The sequence below is a fragment of the Rana temporaria genome, chromosome 11 (assembly GCF_905171775.1).
Source record: "Rana temporaria chromosome 11, aRanTem1.1, whole genome shotgun sequence".
Classification (NCBI taxonomy): domain Eukaryota; kingdom Metazoa; phylum Chordata; class Amphibia; order Anura; family Ranidae; genus Rana; species Rana temporaria.
Window position 1 is genome coordinate 109,469,887 of NC_053499.1, and position 24,208 is coordinate 109,494,094.

The following is a 24,208-nucleotide window of genomic DNA, read 5'->3' on the forward strand; positions in this document are numbered from 1 at the left end:
ACGATGGAAGCGCCACCTAGCGGCCAGCGTAAATATGCACCCTAAGATACGACGGCGTCGTACGATGGCGTCTCTTACGCCAGTCAGATCTTAGCCTAATTTTGGCGTATCTTGCTTTCTGAATACAGAAAGAAGATACGCTGGCGCAGCTTTGAATTTACGCTGCGTATCTATAGATACGCCGGCGTAAATTCTTGCTGAATCTAGCCCAATGCATTTTAAATGCATTTTTTGCTGTGAAAATTACAATTGTCCCAAAAATGTGTCAAAATTGTCCGAAATGTCCGCCATAATGTCGCAGTCACGAAAAAAAACACTGATCGCCGCCATTAGTAGTAAAACATTTTTTTTTTATAAAAATGCAATAAAACTATCCCCTATTTTGTAAACGCTATAAATTTTGCGCAAACCAACCGATAAACGCTTATTGCGATTTTTTTTACCAAAAATAGGCAGAAGAATATGTATCGGCCTAAACTGAGCAAAAAAATAAATTTGTTATATATTTTTGGGGGATATTTATTATAGCAAAAAGTAAAAAATATTGCATTTTTTCAAAATTGTCACTCTATTTTTGTTTATAGCACAAAAAATAAAAACCGCAGAGGTGATCAAATACCACCAAAAGAAAGCTCTATTTGTGGGAAAAAAAGGACGCCAATTTTGTTTGGGAGCTACGTCGCACGACCACGCAATTGTCAGTTAAAGCGACGCAGTGCCGAATCGCAAAAAGGGGCAAGGTCCTTTAGCTGCATTTTGGTCCGGGTCTTAAGTGGTTAAGCTACGGCGGCCTGGGACTGTTGTATGTGAAGCTGACAGGGGACTCTAATTTTGAGAGTGATTTGGAATGGCGGTTGGACGAAATCATGGATTTCAGAGAAGGGCTACTGAACGTCTCGGAAGTACACTGGGCACTGGAAGATATAGAGTTTCTGGCTGTTCAGGAATGGGAGCTGGAGATCACCTACAGACGGGGGCTGGGCTCCCTTTGCCTGGGACTATCAGGAAATACCAGTGGACAACGCTAAAATCTTGGCTGAAGAGTCGGCAATGTGGCAGAGTAACAGTGTGCTTTGCAAACCTGCCCCCGCAGCTATGGACGCAGAGGTCTTATGGCGAATGCAGCAAGTGCTGACTGACCTTGATTATCCTGTTTCTGCATGGCAAGGTCTTGGATGGAGGAATGTGCTGTCCTGCAATATGCCAGAGAATCGGCAGTGGGAAATCTGGAGATTGCCATCCCCAAAGCTGAAGTGCTGACAGCAGGGCAGAGTCCTGCTAACCTCTGCCCAGCACTGATAGCATCTTCTGGGTCCCACGGACAGGAGATGGTGAACCTCTATCCCCAGACACCAGTTGCAGAGATAGGGGATTTGATAGACTTTTCTGCTGAGGAAGAACAGCTTGATTAGACTCCAGCAGAAGAGCTGGTATCAGAGCCACACTTCACTGTGCTCTGCCAAGCACCAAGGGCAGTATCTGTGGTGTTGCAAGGAACTTCCCCAGCTAAAGCACTGGTCACCGGACAGAGGGTTCAAGACCTCTGCCCCACCTCTGTGGCAGTTCCGGAGGCTCAGGGTAAGAAGGTGGCGATCACTTCCCAGCAGCAGATACAGGGGGAGAAGGGAGAGGAGGTGTTCATCGTCCCTCCCCAACAGTTGGCCAGGGTGGAGAACGTGGTCTTTCCTCCCCAGCAAAGATCCATGCATCTGGGAGACAGTACCACAGACATGTTGTCTCAGCAGCAAGATGAGGGAATGGAAAAGAAAGCAGCCAGCTCACCTCCCCAATGGCAGCTACACAGTTTGGGTGTGGAGGAAGCCAGCCTCCTTCCCCAACGGTTAGCCGGAGCGGATGATGTGGAGTCCCCAGCAGAAGTGATGGCAAAAGGGCAGTGCGCCGCTGGCCTCTGCCTAGCACCTACAGTGTCTCTACAGCTTCAGGAAGCTGGGGCAGTCGGCCCCTCTGCCCAGCAGCAGACCAAGCCCCGGAATGTTAAAAACCACTGAAGCACTGGCAGCAGGACAGAGAGTAAATAACCTCTGCGCCACACCTACTGGTGTCAACTACTCCTTGCAGCCAAGATTTGAGGTCATGCGGACAGACTATGTGAGTTCACTTTGTCCGACTAACGCATTTCAAGACCAGGTAGAGGTCTGGGACCTTGTTAGTCGACTTTTGATAGGGGAGAAATGTGACAGACTCACCCGGGACAGAGGCTTTTGGAGGGGACTGAATGCTAGCCTCTTGCCTTGCGATCATGGGCCCTGGCATTTGGGGGAACGGTGCTCTTTGTGAGCTGTATGCCTGGGGACCCTGTATATGCCATATTAGAGTGACTGATTCATACTGTTGGGACATACAGTGTAAGGAGATGCTAATGCCGTCACCTCCAGCCATCTGTCTGTTGTCTGTGCTAATTGACCCTGCTATTGTGTGAAGATGTCCTGTGTTTACACTTATGATAATGTGTATTGTATAGCAGGTGAGCGAGGAGATGTGACGTCTACCCTGAAAGGTCATATCTATGAGTCACCTAGTCTGGGTAAATGATTAGTTAAAGGGGTTGTAAAGGAAAAGGTATTATTTGCTCTCTAGCTTCCTTTAAGCTAAAGTAGTGCTAGTTCACTTACCCGTTCCTTTGATTTCCCTTGTAAATGTCACAAATTCTTCTTTGAAATCTTCCCTTCCTCTTTGTCTTAATGGACTCATCACTGTCTAGCGAGTGTCATGTCCGCCCCTCCCTTGGACTACAACCCTGCGTGCGGACGCTCTCTACGTTTCACAGAGACAGGGGCTCGGGGTTAGTGGGCGTGCCTACCATGCCGCAGTGCCGCCTCCTTTGGCTTCGTTTCACTAACCACTGCCCTACGTTGACTCCGCCCCCTTGCTGTCTGGAGAGGGTTCGCTGGCTGGGAGGGCGGGAATGGGTGTTAACATAGGGCGGCGTGTGTACGAGAACGTTGCTTGTTCTCGTTAGGCAAAACGGCGATGCGCATGCGCGATGCTGCTAAGCCTAATGGGAAATGTAGTTCCGTTCTTGCGGTGACGTCGCTGTAAAGCACAGGCGCCGCAAACCCGGAAATACAGGACAGAAACGACAGAGGAGAGCAGGAGGATGATAATCAAGCAATATTTTCAAAGGTATATAAATAATTTTAAATAAAACGATAAAAATGGTCAATATCAGTACCTAACAGAGATGGATTATAGCTGAAAACATTTTTACCTTTATAACCCCTTTAATTAGCTCATGTTAATTTATGTTCTGGTTACCTCCTCTTTAACTATATATTGCTTCTGACAGGCAGCATCTCTCCGCTTGTGGAGGGGAGAGAAGTGAGCCATCGGCGGTGTTTGGTGGCTTTGTTCTCAGTGCAATAATGCCGGGGGACAGCTGCAGCATTAGTCTGATCCACCTAGGTATAAATATATAAACAAATATATAAAAAAAATAAAACAACCCCTTTTAAAGATATTTATAAATACACTCTGCAAAGCAATGTTACTTAGCTTTATATTGTACTTGTCTCCTCAAATAACTATCAAGGGATTTTATTATATTTAACCACTTAAGGACCGGACCAATGTGCTGCTAAATGACCCAAGGGGTTTTTACAATTCGGCACTGCGTCGCTTTAACAGACAATTGCGCGGTCGTGCGACGTGGCTCCCAAACGAAATTGGCGTCCTTTTTTCCCCACAAATAGAGCTTTCTTTTGGTGGTATTTGATCACCTCTGCGGTTTTTATTTTTTGCGCTATAAACAAAAATAGAGCGACAATTTTGAAAAAAATGCAATATTGTTTACTTTTTGCTATAATAAATATCCCCCTAAAAACATATATATATATAAAAAAAAAATCCTCAGTTTAGGCCGATACGTATTCTTCTACCTATTTTTGGTAAAAAAAATCGCAATAAGCGTTTATCGATTGGTTTGCGCAAAATTTGTAGCGTTTACAAAATAGGGGATAGTTTTATTATTTTTTTTTTTACTACTAATGGCGGCGATCAGCGATTTTTTTCGTGACTGCGACATTATGGCGGACACTTCAAACTATTTTGACACATTTTTGGGACCAGAGGCCCAGATTCAGGTAGATTTGCCCTTTAGTTACACCTGTGAAGAGCAGCTGATTTGCTCTGCGCTGGGGCAAATTGGAAAGATTGCCACCTGATTCAGGATTCCTTTTGTCTGCTAATTTGCTCCTTTGTAAGGCAAAAATCAGGGCGTACGGCAGCGCAAGTGAAAGTGGGTGTGCCCTATGCAAATGATCTTTTTTCCACTCAGCAGTGGTTTGCGCCTATTTTCAGGGCAAATTTTGCCCAACTGCTTGCACTGAGCAAATAAATAGGGGCAGACCTGCGCAGGTCCTGTGCAAAATTACATCCTGCATTTTCCACCCCCCCCCCCCCCCCCTGAGCAAGGTAATTTTGCCCTTTGCTGCGAGATGGCACCTCCCGGCCAAAAAAAAAAGAGGAAGGCTAATTTTGTGGCAGCGGAGATGGAGATCATGCTGGCGGCACTGACGCGCCATACTGCTGTTCTGTATGGCGCTGAACGCCAAAATACTACCGTAGCCCAAAGGAGGGCAATATTTGAGGCGATAACCTTAGACATCAATGCCCTGGGCTTTGAGGACCGGACTTGGATGGACATCCAGAAAAAGTTCACGGACATGCGGCGTCGCGTCCGGGACAAAATTGTCCTCATTAAAAAGCACAGCAGGGGCACTGGAGGAGGACCAGCCTGTTCTGTGTGACTCAATCCAGAGGAGGAGGTCATCTCTCAGAGTCTAGCGCTGGAGCAGGTGGAGGGACTGCCAGGCTATGACTCCACTGTTGGGGACTTGGGGACTGGTAAGTTTTTTGTTTCTCATATCTGCTGTGTATCATGGGAGGGGGTAGAAGTGAACATATGAGGGGGTAGAAGAAAACATGTAACAAGTTTTTGTTTCTCATATCTGCTGTGTATCATGGGAGGGGGTAGAAGTGAACATATGAGGGGGTAGAAGGGAGCATGTAACAAGTTTTTGTTTCTCATATCTGCTGTGTATCATGGGAGGGGGTAGAAGGGAACATATGATAAGTGTGTTGCTCCAGCAACATTTTTGTTTTGTGTCATCCACAGATGTTGATGATGAGGCTGGGCCGTCGTCGGCTGTAGGGCGACCCACGCCATCCCCAGAACATCATGGGGTGCAGTCAGGCCCTCTGCAGATCCTGGGCATGTTGGTGGAGGAGGATATCGGCCAGAGTCCATCTAGGGAGGAGGAAGTGGTGTAGGAGGCCGTTATCCTCAATCTGGAGGAAGCAGTGTCCCTCCAGGAGGATCCCACCATCCCTAACCGACCCACCACCCCCCTGACCATAACATCATCCCCCTCCAGGGCAAGCCCCTCCAGGGCAAGCCCCTCGAGTGTCCCTCCCTCCAGTGTCACTCCCTCCTGTGTGACCCCCTCCCCTTCTGCTCCCTCAGTTCGTGCCCCAGCCTCTCCTCCAAGGAAGGCTCTTTCTAAAACTAGGGGTGTACCCTCCAGTCTCCGTGAGGGTCTGCAGGAGGAGCAGGCCCGGCAGACCCACCATATAGGGGAGATGATGGGAGACCTGAGGCGGGTGGCGGACAGCCTGGCATCCTCCTCCTCCTCTGTCCAGTAGGCCCTCACCCACCATGCTGACCGGGGGGACCGACAGAATGAGACCCTGGAGGATGTTAGTGGCAACTGCGAAGCCATTGTGACCTGTCTGGTTGAACAGCAGGATGCCACTGCATTACTAACTTCGGAGGTGAGCAGGTTGGCAGGTGCGGTGGAGGCCAACACTTACCCGACGGCAGTTGAGGATAACCACCACATGGCAGATGAGGATGTTGGGACAGACCAACACCGTCCTCAACCGCCTGGCCAACGCCATCACCTGCCAGGAGAGATGAAGTAGGGGTTGATGCCCCCACCCCATGCTCCACCACGGCGTCTGAGAAGCCAGAGCCGGGGCACCCTTGGGCCAAGGATGTCCAAAAGAAAAAAATACTTTATGACCATTTTTTTTTTTGGTGGCTCAGATTATGAGCTTGTTTTTTGGTTATGCTCAGATTTTTTTTTTTTTTTTAATTGATGCTCAGATTATGAGCTTTTTTTTATTTTGTAGCTGCCCCTGGCATGTTGGCACACAGATGTGAGATCCAGAAAGTGTGGGTGCTCTGCTTGTTCAGCTCGTCTGTCTTGGTGCTGCTGTAGTTGCTCTCCAGCTGACCTGTGGCCATCTGTTGCTAACTTGCCCCTGCTTTTATAAAGTGCAAATTTGCCCCGGCCAAACAGCTTGCGCGCTTTGGGAGCAAAATGCTCCTCACACGTGCAAGTTTATGAATCAGTGGCAGTTCCTCATTTGCATATTTGCTGAGGGAAAACCATGAGAGCGCAAGTTGCTCCCTGAGCAAAATTGCCCCTTAATTGCGCCGGGGCAGAGAAACTGCCTCCGTGCAAAAATGGCACATTTCAGGCTTAGCTTGCTTTCTGGGTCACCCGCAAATTTGCCTGGGAGCAAATCCGTACTTGCGCGGCGCAAATCACACTTGCTCCCGCGCAAGTCGTACCTGAATCTGTACCTGGTGTGGCTGTAGGTCTGACGTCATCGATCGAGTCTCCCTATAAAAGGGATCACTCGATCGATGCAGCCGCCACAGTGAAGCACGGGGAAGCCGTGTTTACATACGGCTCTCCCCGTTCTTCAGCTCCGGGGAGCGATCGCGAGGGTGCGGCTAGAAATGAATAGCCGCGCCCTCGTCCCGGATCGCTCCTGAAGCCACGGGAACCGCTGCATGTACCGATCGGACCCCCGACCCACGTCAAGCAGAGCATGTACAGGTACGTACATGTGCCTGTCCGTGCCATTCTGCTGACGTATATGTACATGCGGCGGTCCAGGAAGTGGTTAAATAAATGTTGTTCAATACAGGCTTTTTGTGCCATCCTTAAGAGGCTTTGAAAGTTTGAACAGGACTTCATCTCAGTTTTGCACATGCATAATATTAAATGATAAAAATATTAAAATGATGCATGCACTGAAACAATATGCATGAAAATCATTGTTGTCATAGGGGTGTCAAACTCAATTTCATCATGGGCCGCATCAGCATTATAATTGTTCTCAAAAGGGCCAGTTGTATCTGTAAGATTAGATGTCCAGCGCATCCCCTCCCCTTATATTAGTTGTCAAGAGCCACCCCACCATCAGAAGTTGAGTCCCCCACTCTCCCTTACATCACTGTGCACCCCCCTTTCCTTATGCTGCTTGCTGCTAGAAAGAAGCTGGATGCATTGCTTGAAAGCAGAAAGTAGCGGTCTGAAGGAGGACCAGAGGAGAGCTGGAGCTCTCCTGCAGCTGCAGGAGAGGTGCGAGGGCCACATGAAATTACCTGGAGGGGCGGATTCGGCCCGTGGGCCTTGTGTTTGACACCTATGTCACTATAGTGTATTCAAGGGGTTGTAAACCTTCCTGTTTTCTCACCTTAATGCATCCTATGCATTAAGGTGAAAAATCATCTGATAATTACCGGCCCCCCGTTTTACTTACCTTAGCCCCCGAAAGTCCCACTTTGAGAACGTGCTAGGTCTCGGCCCAGGCTTCTCAGCTCTTCATTGGATATATTGATAGCAGCGCAGCCATTGGCTTGCACTGCTGTCAATCAAATCCAATAATGCGGGCGCCAGGGGGTGGGGCTGAGTCCTGCAATTGGTGGCTATGGACGGTAACCCACTTGGGAGAGCACTTCCCAGAGGGGGTTATCTGAATCGGGGAGAAGCCGAGACGGCCGCCAAGGGACCCTAGAAGATGGCATTCGGGGCACACTGTGCAAAACAAACTGCACAGTGGAGGTAAGTAAGACATGTTTTTTTGTTTTTGTTTTTTAATCAAACCTTCAGAACCACTTTAAAGGTTCAAGCCAGCAAATTTGTCATATTGCTGATGTCCACTGTGGGCACTGTTTATCCCAATTGTTGGCATATGTAAAGTTGAAAAACCTTATAGGACTCTTTGATGGGGTTGATTTTTTTTCCTTTGTGAGTGGTTAACTTTGCATGCACCTCTTCCATTTATGGGCCATATCCCAAGATAATATGCTGGCAGACTCCGACAAGGTCAGATGTCTCACCTCCGCCATCCATAAAAGATATGTGCCTGTGCGTATTCTCAATACCTTCTCTATTTTTACAAAGATGTTAGTACATTGCAATTAAAATTTATATTTTTTGTGTTTTCCATTTTTTATAATACATTCTAGTCTGTACATTTATCATGGTAATGATTTATTTTATCACTTGCATAACTTCATTTTAGGATTATATGGGCATCAGCACAACCTACTTTATTTGCTGTGGATAAGTTTAAGTTGACCTACCTTGTAATATACATTTTTTATAAACCTAGAGATTGTGTATGTCTGTGGGTCCCTACGACATTTTATGCCTTCCTTTGGGAAATCAACATCTCATTTTCTCCTGTGGAGTATAGCATTGTGTTGTTGCACAGTATTTGATTACTTATATTGGTTTTCGGTTGTCTTTAATCAATCTCAGGACATAATTAGATTGTGTAATATTGTTACTGTTATTTTTACTACCCACCCTCCTAACATTTTTATTATAAGGTAGCATCGTTTCTAGCAATTTGTTTCACTATGTTTTCTGACAGATAAAATCCAGTTGGTTTTTCATTTGTCCATTACATTAATGTTTTATTATTAAACACTTTGGGGTAGATCCACGTACCTGGGCGCATCTTCCCGCCGGGCGTAGCGTATCCAAGATACACTACGCCGCCGCAACTTTTTTTTTTTTTAGAATCCACAAAGAATTCGCGCCGTAAGTTACGGCGGCGTAGTGTATCTCTGGCGGCGTAAGGGCGCGGAATTTAAATGGATGTAATGGGGGCGTGTTTTATGTTAATACGTTGTGACCCGACGTAAACAACGTTTTTTTTAACTGCGCATGCGCCGTCCGTGGGGGTATCCCAGTGCGCATGCTCGAAATTAACCCAGGACAAGACAATGCTTACGACGGTGATGTCATTCTACGCAAATTCCTATTCGCAAACGACTTACGCAAACGACGTAAAATGTTTTAAATTGTACGCGGGAACGACGGCCATACTTAACATTGAGTACGCCACCATATAGCAGCTTTAACTATACGCCGGAAAAAGCCGAACGAAAACAACGTAAAAAAATGCGCCTGCCGGACATACGTTCGTGGATCGCCGTAAATAGCTAATTTGCATACTCAACGCGGATTTCGACAGAAACGCCACCTAGCGGCCGCCGAAAAATTGCATCTAAGATCCGACGGCGTACTAAGACGTACGCCTGTCGGATCGATCCCCGATGCTGTCGTATCTTGTTTTGTGGATACAAAACAAAGATACGACGCGGGAAATTTAAAATTACGCCGGCGTATCTAATTTCCCGCGTAATCCTTTTGTGGATCTGCCCCTTTGTAATTTTTTTATTTTGTTTTTTTCTCTTAAATTAATTTATTATACCCCAAGGTTCAGGGTTGGGAACCTTACTTTTTAATATCTTTATAAATTATATTGGGTCTGGGATTAAAAGTACTATTTCAGTCTTTGCAGATGACACAAAGCTATGCAGTGAAATAACGTTGTTACAGGATGTACCCAACTAACAAAACAACCTCAATGCACTATTTAATTGGGTAACTTTGTGGCAAAAGAGGTTTAATGTTGATAAATATTATGCACTTGGGGGCATAAGAATATGCATGTATCAAACATACTAGGGGGAGTACAATTAGGGGAATACATAGTGGAGAAGGATCTGGGGGTTTGGTTAGATCATAAGATCAATAATAACATGCAATGCCAAGCTGCGGTTTCCAAAGCGAGCAAAGTCCTTTCTTGTATTTAGAGCGGTATGGACTCCAGAGAGAGATATATCATTTTGCCCCTGTACAAATCATTAAGCCTCGTATACACGATGGGTTAACCAGAGGACAGCGGTCTGAAGGACCGTTTTCATCGGTCAAAACCGATCGGGGGGGGGGGGGGGGCACCATAGGTTATTTAACCATAGGTTAAAAAAAAGCCAACTTGCTTTAAAATTTAACCGATGGATTGATAACCGATAGGTCAAAACCGATCGTTAGTATGCAAAACCATCGGTTAAAAACCCACGCATGTTCCGAATCAAGTCGTCGCATGCTTGGAAGCATTGAACTTCGTTTTTTTCAGCACGTTGTTGTGTTTAACTTCATCGGTTAACCTAAGACAACGGTCCTTCAGACCGTTGTTCTCTGGTTAACCTATCGTGTGTACAAGGCTTAAGTAAGACCTCATCTGGATTGTTCCGTTCAGTTTTGGGCACCAGTTATTAAAAAGAAAGAAGAGAAAGTGCAGAGAAGGGGAACCAAACTGATAAGAGGCATGGAGAAACTGAGCTATGAGGAAAGATTGGAGGAACTGAATTTATTCTCTCTTGAAAAGAGGAGATTAAGGGGGATATGATCAAAATGCATAAATACTTAAGTGGTCCAATTAGTGGACTTGGTGTTGAGTTATTCACTTTAAGGTCATCACAGAGGACAAGGGGGCACTCTTTATGTCTAGAGGAAAAAAGATTTTATCTCCAAATACGGAAAGGTTTCTTCACAGTTAGGCCCCGTACAGACGACCGAACATGTCTGCTGAAACTGGTCCGCGGACCAGTTTCAGCAGACATGTTCGGTTGTGTGTAGGCCCGAGCGGGCAGGATTACAGCAAACATTTGCCCGCCGGGCCTTTTCCCAGCGGGCAAATATTTCCGGACTTGTTTTAAAACAGCCCGCTGGAATCCTGTCCCCTCGGACATGTTCGGTCGTCTGTACCGTACATGTCCGAGCGCCCGCCATCCCTCGCATGCGTCAAATGACTTTGACGCATGCGTGGAAGCATTTAACTGGCAGGGCTGCCCACGTCGCCGCGTCATCGTCGCGGCGACGGCGCAGACACGCCCCGCGTATTGTTTACGCACGGATTTCTGTATGATGGTGGGTACAGCCACCATACCGAAATCCCCGGGCATACATGTACGGTGAAAACGGTCCGGCGGACCGGTTTCATCGTACATGTATGCTCGTCTGTACGTGGCATAAGAGCTAAGAAAATGTGGAATAGACTCCTTCCAGAGGTGGTTGTGGCCAGTTGAGTAGATTTCTTTAAAAAAGGCCTGGATTATTTTCTTAATGTACATAATATAACTGGATACTGACATTTATAGGTAAAGTTGATCCAGGGAACATCAGATTGCCTTCGGGGGGATCAGGAAGGAATTTTTTCCCCCTGCTGTAGCAAATTGGATCATGCTTTGCTTGGGTCTTTCGCCTTCCTCTGGATCAACTGTGGGTGAAAGATTATGTACATGGGATTGTATGATTTTTTTTATTAATTGAACTAGATGGACTTGTGTCTTTTTTAACCTGACTAACTATGTAACTATGTACAGTTGTGCTCATAAGTTTACATACCCTGGCAGAATTTATGAATTCTTGGCCATTTTTCTGAGAATATGAATGATAACACAAAAACTATTCTTTCACTCATGGTTAGTGTTTGGCTGAAGCCATTTATTATCAATCAACTGTTTTTACTCTTTTTAAATCATAATGGCAACAGAAACGACCCAAATGACGCTGATCAAAAGTTTACATACCCCAGTTCTTAATACCATGTATTGCCCCCTTTAACATCAATTACAGCTTGAAGTCTTTTGTAATATTTGTGAATGAGGCTCTTTATCTTCTCAGATGGTAAAGCTGCCAATTCCTCCTGGAAAAAAGCCTCCAGTTCCTGTAAATTCTTGGGCTGTCTTGCATGAACTGCACGTTTGAGATCTCCCCGGAGTGGCTTGATGATATTGAGGTCAGGAGATTGAGAAGGCCACTCCAGAACCTTCACTTTATATTACAAAACCGGTTTGAAAATAAGAGCATCATTGAGGCCAGGATGCTTAAGAGCACATAGGTAATGGGTCCAGTGAGCCTCACGTTGTAATAGCATTTTGTCATTGCCCCCCCCCCCTCTCTCTCATTGGGGGGATATACTCAAGGGCAAAAAAGTGCATTTTTGAATCATCAAAATTGTGATAGAGGCCCATATGGCGACTTATGGGCGTCTCCGTCTTCTTTTTTAATACCAGGGAAACATAGTCCCTTATGCGGTGGAAGAAGGGGCGTTTGGTTTTCCCCACATAAAAAGTGTTGCATTCGCACATCATAATGTATACCACCCCAATGGATTGGCACGTTGCCAAAAATGTTGGCTTGTACATGCGTTCATTGGGGAGGATAACATATCGAGATGCATGAATATAGGGACAGAAGCTGCACTTGTGACATGGCCCATCCCTCTTATCCCGACTGGGGTTTCTGAACATGGAGCATGATGACTATGGACAAAGTTGTCCCTTAGTGACCTCGATCTTTTATAAGTTATCTCAGGATAGTCTTTTAGCTGTTTGGACACATTGGTGTCACCCATAATGAGATACCAGTACTTTTTCATAATGTCCCGCACCTGTCGGTGCTGACCTGAAAACCGGGTAATCAACCTGACACCTGTATTTACATTTAGTATGCAAAACCATCGGGTAAAAACCTGCGCATGCTCCGAATGAAGTCGACGCATGCTTGGAAGCATTGAACTTCGTTTTTTTCCAGCACGTCGTTGTGTTTTACGTCACCGCGTTCTGACACGATCGGTTATTTAACCTATGGTGTGTAGGCGTGACGGACCATCAGTCAGCTTCATCGGTTAACCTAAGACAACGGTCCTTCAGACCGTTGTTCTCTGGTTAACCTATCGTGTGTACAAGGCTTAAGTAAGACCTCATCTGGATTGTTCCGTTCAGTTTTGGGCACCAGTTATTAAAAAGGATATCAGGGAACTGGAGAAAGTTCAGAGAAGGGGAACCAAACTGATAAGAGGCATGGAGAAACTGAGCTATGAGGAAAGATTGGAGGAACTAAATTTATTCTCTCTTGAAAAGAGGAGATTAAGGGGGATATGATCAAAATGTATAAATACTTAAGTGGTCCAATTAGTGGACTTGGTGTTGAGTCATTCACTTTAAGGTCATCACAGAGGACAAGGGGGCACTCTTTATGTCTAGAGGAAAAAAGATTTTATCTCCAAACACGGAAAGGTTTCTTCACAGTAAGAGCTAAGAAAATGTGTAATAGACTCTTTCCAGAGGTGGTTCTGGCCAGTTCAGTAGATTTCTTTAAAAAAGGCATGGATTATTTTCTTAATGTACATAATATAACTGGATACTGACATTTATAGGTAAAGTTGATCCAGGGAACATCAGATTGCCTTCGGGGGGATCAGGAAGGAATTTTTCCTGACGCATTCATGGCAGCACACACTGGGTTGTGACTCCGCCCCCACAACCTGACAGGATTGGTTAGCTATAAATTTGAAGAGGAGACACCCGGCATTATTCTCTTTTTTTATCCTCACCTGACAGGACATGGACGTACAGCTTGTCTCCTACCGCTATCGCCCCAGCAGGTTCAGCCTCTCCTGTTTGGAAGTCCCCCTTGTACAGTCTCTAATAGAGCTTTGATAGGGGGAACCCCGCTCTGGTGGTCTCAGGGGTTAAATCCCGGCTATCCCTGGCTTATATACAAGCTTTAAATAAGCTTATACTGGCAGTGTGGCTCATTCTATCTCTCCCCTTCTCCTGCTGAGTATTATGCTCGTTTTTTCATGTGCACACATTTCCCTTCTGTATTAATCCAAACAGTACCTCAGCAGCAGGCTCTCTGAGCCCTGTAGTGCCTCGCAGCCGCCGCGTTCCCCGAACGTACTGCGCATGCGCGCAGCGGAATGATGACGCCGGGGGTCTCCCTCGCCCTCATCCAAAATGGCGCCGGGGCGTGCGGGACGCTACTGCGCATGCGCGAATACGTCATCAACGCCGCGATGGCGGCGCCAGATTCAAAAACGCTGAAAAATTCATTTTTTTCCCCAAGGCTGCTGCTTTGCCCAAATTTCACTGGATTTTCTCCCAGGGTATGTAGGTACCTTTTCCTTTCTAGGGTTTACCTTGCACTTGCACTTTTCCATTGTTAAACCACCTGTTGCTTCCTTTCAGCTATCTGCAATCTGCTGCTTCCTTGTATGTCTTATGGAGCCCACTGCCCTCGCAGACCACTACCAGCAAACAAGGTATGGAGACCGTCATACTATTAGGTAAGTAGAGAAGAGACAAAAAAGAGAGCCGGCCGCTAAATACTGCCTTTTCTGTTGCAGTCCCATCAGGCCTAGAGACGCAAGCCCACGGCGCAGGGAGAGGTCCAGGCATGCATCAAGCAGGAGATCCCGTAGGAGTCGGTCAAGATCTCCCTCCTGCTACCATCGATCAAGGCATAGCCGATCACGCCGCAGCCGCTCCCGTCACAGCCGGTCTCATCACAGACGGTCTCCCTCATCTCACCGCGAGCATTATCATACCCGTCCTGCAGCAAACGCTTGCTGGGTGTGCGGTGCTACTGCTTTGCCAGGAAAGCTAGCATGTCAGACTTGCTTTAATGAAGCAACTAGAGAAAAGGAGACGAGCGCCAGGATGACTACAGATTTCTCCTCTCAACAGCTCGTGGGGGAGTCAGCGCAGGAATCAATGTGGACCTCAGTTCCTTTGGTCTGTGATGAGCCCACTCCGGGCACTTCATCCGCCTCCGGCCCATATGCCCAACTAATAGAGGCTCATTCCGATCATGAAGATCGAGAACTTGTGTCTGGATTTGACTTCTGTCTAGTCGAACCTTTTGCCTGCTCGGTCAAGGCGACAATAGGTTGGGAAGAACCCGTGACGGAACCACTAAAGGTTGGGAAATATTTCCCCGAGTTAAGGAGGGATCCCGAACTGTTTTCCTTCATCAAAGAATTGGAAGACCTCATTAAGGAGGAGTGGGAGAAACCGGACAAGCGTCCCGGTCTGTCCAACAAACTCTCTAAACTGTACCCTCTGAGAGACTCTAAAGTCGCTTCCCTCATTAACGCTCCCGTGGTGGATGCTTCTCTTATGCGACTCGCCAGGCATGTCACTCTGCCAATAGAGGACGCAGTATCATTCCGGGATGTTCTCGACCGTAAGATCGACCTAGAATTAAAGAAGGCTTACTCCACGTCGGGGGGAGCATGTAGACCAGCTATTGCTACAGCAGCTGTCGCCAAGGCCATTTCCGCATGGGCAGCCAATGCTGAGAAGGCTCTCCTGGAAGGTGCTGATCGAGGGGATGTCATATCCTCCTTGCAGGAGATCAGACTAGCCGGTGACTTTATGGCGGGGGCCTCGGTGGATATCATTCGTTCTTCGGCCAGGTCCATGTTAGCCTCAGTTATGGCCCGCAGAGCCTTATGGTTAAAGCCCTGGGTCGCTAACGCGGCTTCAAAAGCCAACTGGTGCAGGATACCATATGATGGCACGAACCTGTTCGGCACGAAATTAGATTCGGCAATCTCCAAGGTCACTGGTGGAAAATCGGGGCTTATTCCCTCCGACAGAAGACCCAAGCCTCAGAAAGGTCCTACCTTCAGGCGTAATCTGCCTGAGAGGTACAGGGAGGCCAGATCCTATCGCCCCGGTAAGGAGTTCAGGAGAGAATGGAGACCTAATCGCCCACCCTTTACGAGGGGGCAGAAGCCCAAGGCCACTACTGCAGGGGACCAGCAGAAGTCCTTTTGAAGTCTTGCCTGCCCACCCAGCTCAGGTGGGCGCCAGGCTCAGCAGTTTCGCACAAATATGGTCGGACCACATAGAGGACCCATGGACTCTTTCTACAATAAAGCATGGCCACAGATGGAACTTTATAGGGGTATTGCCTCACGCTACCTTTCAACCCACTAAGATACCGTCTTCCCTAGACAAAAGGAAACTGCTCACTCAATACATTTTAGAACTAGTTCAGAAAAGAGCTATCGTGGAAGTTCCTTCGCACCAAAGAGGCAGGGGATTTTATTCCCCTCTCTTTCTGGTACAAAAAAAATCAGGGGACCTTCGGCCCGTGCTGGACCTCAAGCGGCTCAACAGAAGGATTCAGATAGAGGCCTTCAAAATGGAGAGTCTCCAGTCCATCCTCCTGGCAGTGAATCTCGGAGACTGGATGCTGTCGATCGACCTGTCAGACGCCTACCTCCATGTGCCAATACATCCCGCATACCAGAAGTTTCTGCGCTTTTCCATCGGCCAACATCACTACCAATTCCGATGTCTACCATTCGGGATCTCTTCGGCTCCCAGGACGTTCACGAAGGTTATGCTTCCCCTCATAGCATTCCTTTAGAGAGAAGGGGCTGCGGGTGCATCATTACCTGGACGATATCTTGCTCTTGGCAACAAATCGGGAGACTCTACTCCTCCAGCGGGAGATCCTAATCTCGACCCTCCAAAAGTTTGGCTGGTTAATCAACTGGCGAAAGAGCAGCCTTCAGCCATCACAGTCCATGGTTTACCTGGGGGCAGAATTGGACACGAAACAGAACAGGGTACAACTGCCCTTAGAGAAGGTGAATCCCTTAGTCCAGAAAGTGCGGAATCTATTGTCCTCCAGTCTCACGTCTTCCAGAACCTGCCTCAGTATGCTGGGCTCGATGTCATCCACCATACCCATGGTACAATGGTCCCAATGGCGCATGAGAACCCTGCAGAACACTTTTCTCAGGCATTGGGACGGAGCATCAATGCACCAACCCATCAGCATCCCCAGTCATGTAAGACACTCCCTTCTGTGGTGGACTTGCCCTTCCAACCTCAGAAGATTCAGGCCCATAGCTCCTCCGGAACCGGAGATAGTGACATCCGATGCCAGCGAGAGAGGTTGGGGGGCTCACTACCTGGATCAGACAGCCCAGGGTCACTGGCACTTCCCTGCTCGGGGGACAGTCTCAAATATACTGGAGCTCCGAGCGGCATTCCAGGCCCTCTTAGCCTTTGCGCCTCTTCTACAGGGGAAGAGCATCCTAATTCGGATGGACAACAGAGTGGCGGTACCCTACATCCAGAGGCAGGGCGGTACCCGAAGCCTCACTCTTCTGGAGGAAGTTCGCCCCATAATGGAGTGGTCCCAGATACATCTTCTGGACCTGAGAGCAGTCTATGTCCCAGCAGCACAGAATACGCTAGCCGACTTTCTGAGCAGGGAACTCCTATCCAACAACGAGTGGTCCTTGAATCCCCGGGAGTTCTCCGTTCTGACGGAAACCTGGGGTGTTCCGGAGATAGACCTGGCAGCAACACCAGCGAATGCCAAGTGTTCAAGATTCCTTTCCAGGGTACCCTTTCCAACAGCAGAGGGGACAGATTGCCTCCTTCACCCATGGGACTTCAATTTGGGGTACATCTTCCCCCCAACTCCTCTAATAGCGAGGTTTCTATCTCGGCTCCGAAGGTCGTCGGCCACAGTAATCACAGTGGTACCATTCTGGCCGAGGAGACCGTGGTTTACGACGCTCCTACAGCTCAATACCCGACCTCCAATCCACCTTCCAGTTACAGCGGATCTCCTACTCCAAGGTCGGTCTCTCCATCCAGCCCCAGACAGGCTCCACCTGACAGCCTGGAGGTTGAGAGGGCTAGACTAAGGGAACAAGGATGTTCCCAGGCGGTTATAACAACCTTAATGCAAGCCAGGAAATCTTTCACGAACACCATTTATACCAGGATTTGGGAAAAATTCGCCCAGTTGGTGCAACTCAAAGGTTGGAACCCCGTCTCACCCGATCCTTACCAGATCCTGGAGTTCCTGCAAACAGGAATTGACAAGGGCCTAAATTCAAGCACCCTAAAGGTACAGATCTCCGCTCTGTCCGCCAAAACTGGCACCAGGTGGGCCTTGCATCCTTTGATCATCCAGTTCATAAAGGCATGCGTAAAGATCAGACCACCCAGAAGACCGTCCTTCCCGTCCTGGGATCTTTCGGTGGTCCTCGAGGCGTTCTCCAATCCACCCTTCTTCCCACTTAACTCGATTTCTCTATGGGATCTGACCTTAAAGTTATCCTTCCTTATTGCCATTGCCTCGGCAAGGAGAGTGTCGGAGTTGCAAGCTCTCATGTCTAAGGAGCCATACCTGATTTTTCATCCCGACAGGGTGATTCTGAGACCGTCAGACCGTTTCCTGCCCAAAGTTACTTCGGCCTTCCATTACAGCCAGGACATCGTCTTACCATGCCTTTCTAACGAGAATGGCGAACCTCATGCCTTGGACATTAAATCTACAATTTCCAAATATCTGTCGGCTACTACCCATCTTCGATCAACAGACGCCCTCTTGATTATACCTCACGGGGTCAGGCGAGGCCAGGCGGCCACTTCCCGCACCATCGCCTCTTGGCTGGTCAGGGCTATTGAAAAAGCGTATTCCACTCAGCAGATGGAGATCCCGGAAGGCGTCAGGGCACACTCAACCAGGGCAGTGGCAACCTCTTGGGCAGCATATTGTGGTGTTTCTTCGGAAACTATATGCAGAGCAGCAACCTGGTCTTCCAGGCATACCTTTATCTCCCACTACAGGGTGGACGCCGCTCTCTTGGCTACGGCCGAATTTGGCAGATCTGTCATCAGGGCCAATTCTTCTGCTCTCTAGGGAATAAAATACTTTTGCATTGAACCCTCCCGACTGGCGAGTTATTTCCCAGTGTGTGCTGCCATGAATGCATCAGGAAAACGGAAAACTGTATACTTACCTTTCCGTAATTTTCCTTTCCTGACGCATCTTCATGGCAGCACACAGCTGCCCACCCTACTGTTCAATGATGATATTTACGGAGAATAATGCCGGGTGTCTCCTCTTTAAATTTATAGCTAACCAATCCTGTCAGGTTGTGGGGGCGGAGTCACAACCCAGTGTGTGCTGCCATGAAGATGCGTCAGGAAAGGAAAATTACGGAAAGGTAAGTATACAATTTTCCGTTTTTTCTCCTGCTGTAGCAAATTGGATCATGCTTTGCTTGGGTCTTTCGCCTTCCTCTGGATCAACTGTGGGTGAAAGATTATGTATATAAGATTGTATGATTTTTTTTTATTAATTGAACTAGATGGACTTGTGTCTTTTTTAACCTGACTAACTATGTAACTATGTACAGTTGTGCTCATAAGTTTACATACCCTGGCAGAATTTATGAATTCTTGGCCATTTTTCTGAGAATATGAATGATAACACAAAAACTATTCTTTCACTCATGGTTAGTGTTCGGCTGAAGCCATTTATTATCAATCAACTGTGTTTACTCTTTTTAAATCATAATGGCAACAGAAACGACCCAAATGACGCTGATCAAAAGTTTACATACCCCAGTTCTTAATACCATGTATTGCCCCCTTTAACATCAATTACAGCTTGAAGTCTTTTGTAATATTTGTGAATGAGGCTCTTTATCTTCTCAGATGGTAAAGCTGCCAATTCCTCCTGGAAAAAAGCCTCCAGTTCCTGTAAATTCTTGGGCTGTCTTGCATGAACTGCACGTTTGAGATCTCTCCGGAGTGGCTTAATGATATTGAGGTCAGGAGATTGAGATGGCCACTCCAGAACCTTCACTTTATATTACAAAACAGGTTTGAAAATAAGAGCATCATTGAGGCCAGGATGCTTAAGAGCACATAGGTAATGGGTCCAGTGAGCCTCACGTTGTAATAGCATTTTGTCATTGCCCCCCCTCTCTCTCATTGGGGGGATATACTCAAGGGCAAAAAAGTGTATTTTTGAATCATCAAAATTGTGGTAGAGGCCCATATGGCGACTTATGGGCGTCTCCGTCTTCTTTTTTAATACCAGGGAAACATAGTCCCTTATGCGGTGGAAGAAGGGTGTTTGGTTTTTCCCACATAAAAAGTGTTGCATTCGCACATCATAATGTATACCACCCAAATGGATTGGCACGTTGCCAAAAATGTTGGCTTGTACATGCGTTCATTGGGGAGGATAACATATCGAGATGCATGAATATAGGGACAGAAGCTGCACTTGTGACATGGCCCATCCCTCTTATCCCGACTGGGGTTTCTGAACATGGAGCATGATGACTATGGACAAAGTTGTCCCTTAGTGACCTCAATCTTTTATAAGTTATCTCAGGATAGTCTTTTAGCTATTTGGACACATTGGTGTCGCCCATAATGAGATACCAGAACTTTTTCATAATGTCACGCACCTGTCGGTGCTGACCTGAAAACCCGGGTAATCAACCTAAAACCTGTATTTAAATTTGGAATTTAGGGGGAATGGATTAACTTGGCTATATCTTGGTTTTTGGCCTTGAGATAAGCTTTTTTAAGGCATTTATTACTGTAGCCTCATTGTTTCAAAACGAGTCTGTAGTGCTTTTGCTTCTTGTTCAAATTGGGCATTCTCACTGCAGTTTCTCTTAATTCTGAGGTACTGCCCATAGGGCAGCGATGGCAAACCTTTTTAAGCCCGACTGCTCAAACCGCAACGCAAAACCAACTTATTTCTTTCAAAGTGCCAACACAGAATTAAACCTGCCAGCGTCTCTGTACAGAGGATGGGACTGATCATCCCTCTGAATGAGCCCTAAGGGACCAAAAAGAATGCAGAATGCACTGTGCAACATGCACTCACCTACCTGACCATTGCACTCACCTACCTGACCATTGCACTCACCTACATGACCATTGCACTCACCTACATGACCATTGCACTCACCTAAATGACCATTGCACTCACCTACATGACACATGCTTCCTACACTACTAACATCCCCCCACACACAGTACAATGTAGATTGAAGGATCCATCTTTTTTACCGTTCCATGGCCTCATTGTCCATCTCTCCTCGGGCATATTGAAAGAATCCCCGCCATCCAGCTGCTCGCTAGATATTCCCGCCACCTGGATGTCAGCTAGCAGCCATTGCCCCTCTCCTCGTGGAAAATCAGCTCTGAGCACCGCCCCTCCCCCTCCACTTTTCCACAGGCTGCACTAGGACAGACTGAACCAAAGTCGTCCTGGAGCAGGGGGAGCTGAAAAAGGGTACCTGCAGAAAGGAATCCTCGAATGCCTTACCAGAGGTGTAGGGGTCCGGGAGAGGCAATAAGCTACCGAACATAGTTGGGAAGGTGGAGAAAGAAGAATTTTACACCCCCCCTAAACGGCACACATTGGACAAGATAACTGGCTGTCAACCCCCCTGATGCAAGGAAGGGAGCCTGCTCCTCCCTGCCTTCACCGTCAGTGCAAGTGACTGCCTGGCTTGGGGGATTCCCCTGGCGTGCCGACAGAGAGGGCTTGACGTTCCAGTTGTGGCACGCATGTCATAGGTTCGCCATCACTGTCCTAAGATGATAGGACATAATCTATCAGAATTCAATTAATCAATTTTTACATGCTCCCTGTATATAAGGGGTCTTTGCATCAGGAATAACTTAAGCAAGTTTCCTTTATTGCAGCACTTAATGTAATATAGATAGTTAAATAATTACCCTTGCAACTATCTCATATATGGGTGACAACATGGAATCCACACACAGATCTCATGAGTATTATACAATCAATCCTTACAAATTGCATTAATAATATATACTATACATTTACTGAATGATGCATGTTTCAAAACATTGCCATCTACACATTGTTTTGCAGTGAGTCTGTGGTCGTTCCGTCAGCCCCTATTGGGTGGTCGGCGGTCCTTTTGGCTTCCCAGCAAGGTAGGGGTCTTGCGAAAGCATTTCTCCTTGTATGTTCTCATGGCGACCATATTTCTTCGGCCGCCAGAACGCACAATACCTTGCCGGCGGCGTCCCTTGATCACCTCCGGACGTCCGATGGTGGACTGTGCACGCGCACCCTGCCATGGCGTCATGCGTTGTGCGGTGGAAATGGCGACAACAGTCGGGGAGCAATGACCCCTCAGGAAAGCCGAGGAAACCATGTGGGGGGTCGCTTTTTTTTTGTTTTTGTGGCCAGTATTCCATCGTCTTGGTGGCGGCGCCTGCATTTAATTACTCAATTTACACTAATTCAAAGAGGCACTATAAATAAACACCAGGCTGCACAGTGATCAATGCATGATCCCTGGCACAACCTGGATGAATGTTCTCCTACCAAGACATTTTTAAATGTAAGTACAGCATTTCCTATGTAGGATCCACCGGCTTTTTTTGCCTTAAAGGGTCACTAAAGGAAATTTTAGCTAAATAGCTTCCTTTACCTTACTGCAGTCCTGGTTTCATGTCCTCATTGTTCGTTTTTGCTCTGATGTTGCTGTAATCCTTCTCTGTTCTGAACAGTCTGTTTCCTGATGAAAAAAGTTATGGGAGCTTTCTCTCTGTGGCACTAATCAAGGAGGTGTGATTACTGTGTTTTACAAACCATCACTGCCCTGTATTGGCTCTTTGTCTCTGTACATCACAGAAGCATGAAACAGCATGCAAAAATGAAACTGAAACTCTAGGTACATAATTGATTTTTATCTGTTTTTAATCATTTTTAAAAGGAATCTGTTAACTATTATGTCTCGATACCCTGTAAACAGTAATTTCAACAAAAAAAATGTTTTCCTTTACAACTCCTTTAACTGTCATAAGTCGGTTCGGGCTATCATTAATACAATATATCGAATTTAAAGTTAAATTTATACTTTTATACCTCCATTTATCTTTCATGCAATACTGCAATCAGGTCCCATCCTCCATTCAGTACTGATGAATCATGCTATCAACATGAACATTTATATCAATCACTCATTTTATTTAATTATTTAAAGTTCATTTATGACTACACTGACACCTTCACATGGTCACATTTTTTCATATACAAATTAACCTTTTCACCCAATTGATTGGTCTTATCATATTTACTCATTATTGTTGTTTTTTTATTACACTTTTTATTATTTTTTCAGTGGCACACAGGGGTGTGTCACCTTTTTAGTTTCTTACACACGTTCCACTTCAAGCACCTATTACTACAATTCACATTTCCCCACGCATTATCCCCTCTACATTACCTCATTTCATCACCTCTATCACTTCATCACATGACTCTTTTCTTGCTACAATCACACATATCTATACTACCATAATGGTACTAATATTCTTATTCTTATTAGATGTACACAATAAAAATAACCAAACCTAGATACCATGTATCAATGGTTCAACAGGCTCTGATTGATACATTGTTATTACCTATTTATTTGCTGCAGGTGTCGTAATTTTTCATCCCCTCGGTGGGTGCCTATGACGTGGTTTCTTGTAAGCCCACTGGGCCGTTTTACTTTCTGGGTATGGCAGGGATGATTATGAGATACACTGGATCATCTAACTGTTTTTAATAAATCTTCTGGTTGTGATGTCACCCATCCCACTTTCCAGCAGTAAATATAACATCGTTATGTTTGTAAATATCAATGCATAATGTCCAAAGACTTCAGTAAAACTGAGATGTTTAATATATTATAATTATAATATTATAATTATAATTATAATATAATATAATATATATATATATATATAATATAATATATATAATATATAATATAATATACTATTATAATTATAATATTATAATATTATAATATAATATAATTATAATATTCAGGAGCCATTCATCCCCCTGAAGAAACCCTAAGGTCGAAACACGTCAGGGTCTACATACAGTTCGATTATATAATGTAATGCTGTATAAATCACATGGCTGTCTTGCTGTATTATGGAATATGTACTGTATCTCTACTACCAGAATTTATATTTTAGCGATAACGTGTATTCCAATATATTTCAATAAAAGATTTTTACACAACTTTTACTTGGATTCATATAATTTGCTGCATTGAAAACCCTTAGGGGAACTTCCCATTAGTACCATATACATTTTGGGGTGCGCAGCCTGAACTCTCTGATGTGTGTTTTGTCTATTTTATAGCATTGTGTGCTTTTAGCTGCGGTAGATAACTTGAGAATCCGCAGCTAAAAGCACCATTCTATCTGTCTGTGTGAAAGGGGCCTAAAGGTGGTGATTGGTTTTCAGGGCCCTGTACGCGGCTAGGCTCCCAAAAAGTTCCACAAGTGTGGTATCCCCATACTCAGAAGAAGCAGCAGAATGTATTTTAGGGTGTAATTCCACACATGCCCATGGCATGTTTGAGCAATCGATCATTTAGTGACAACTTTGTGCAAAAAATAAATAAAAAAATA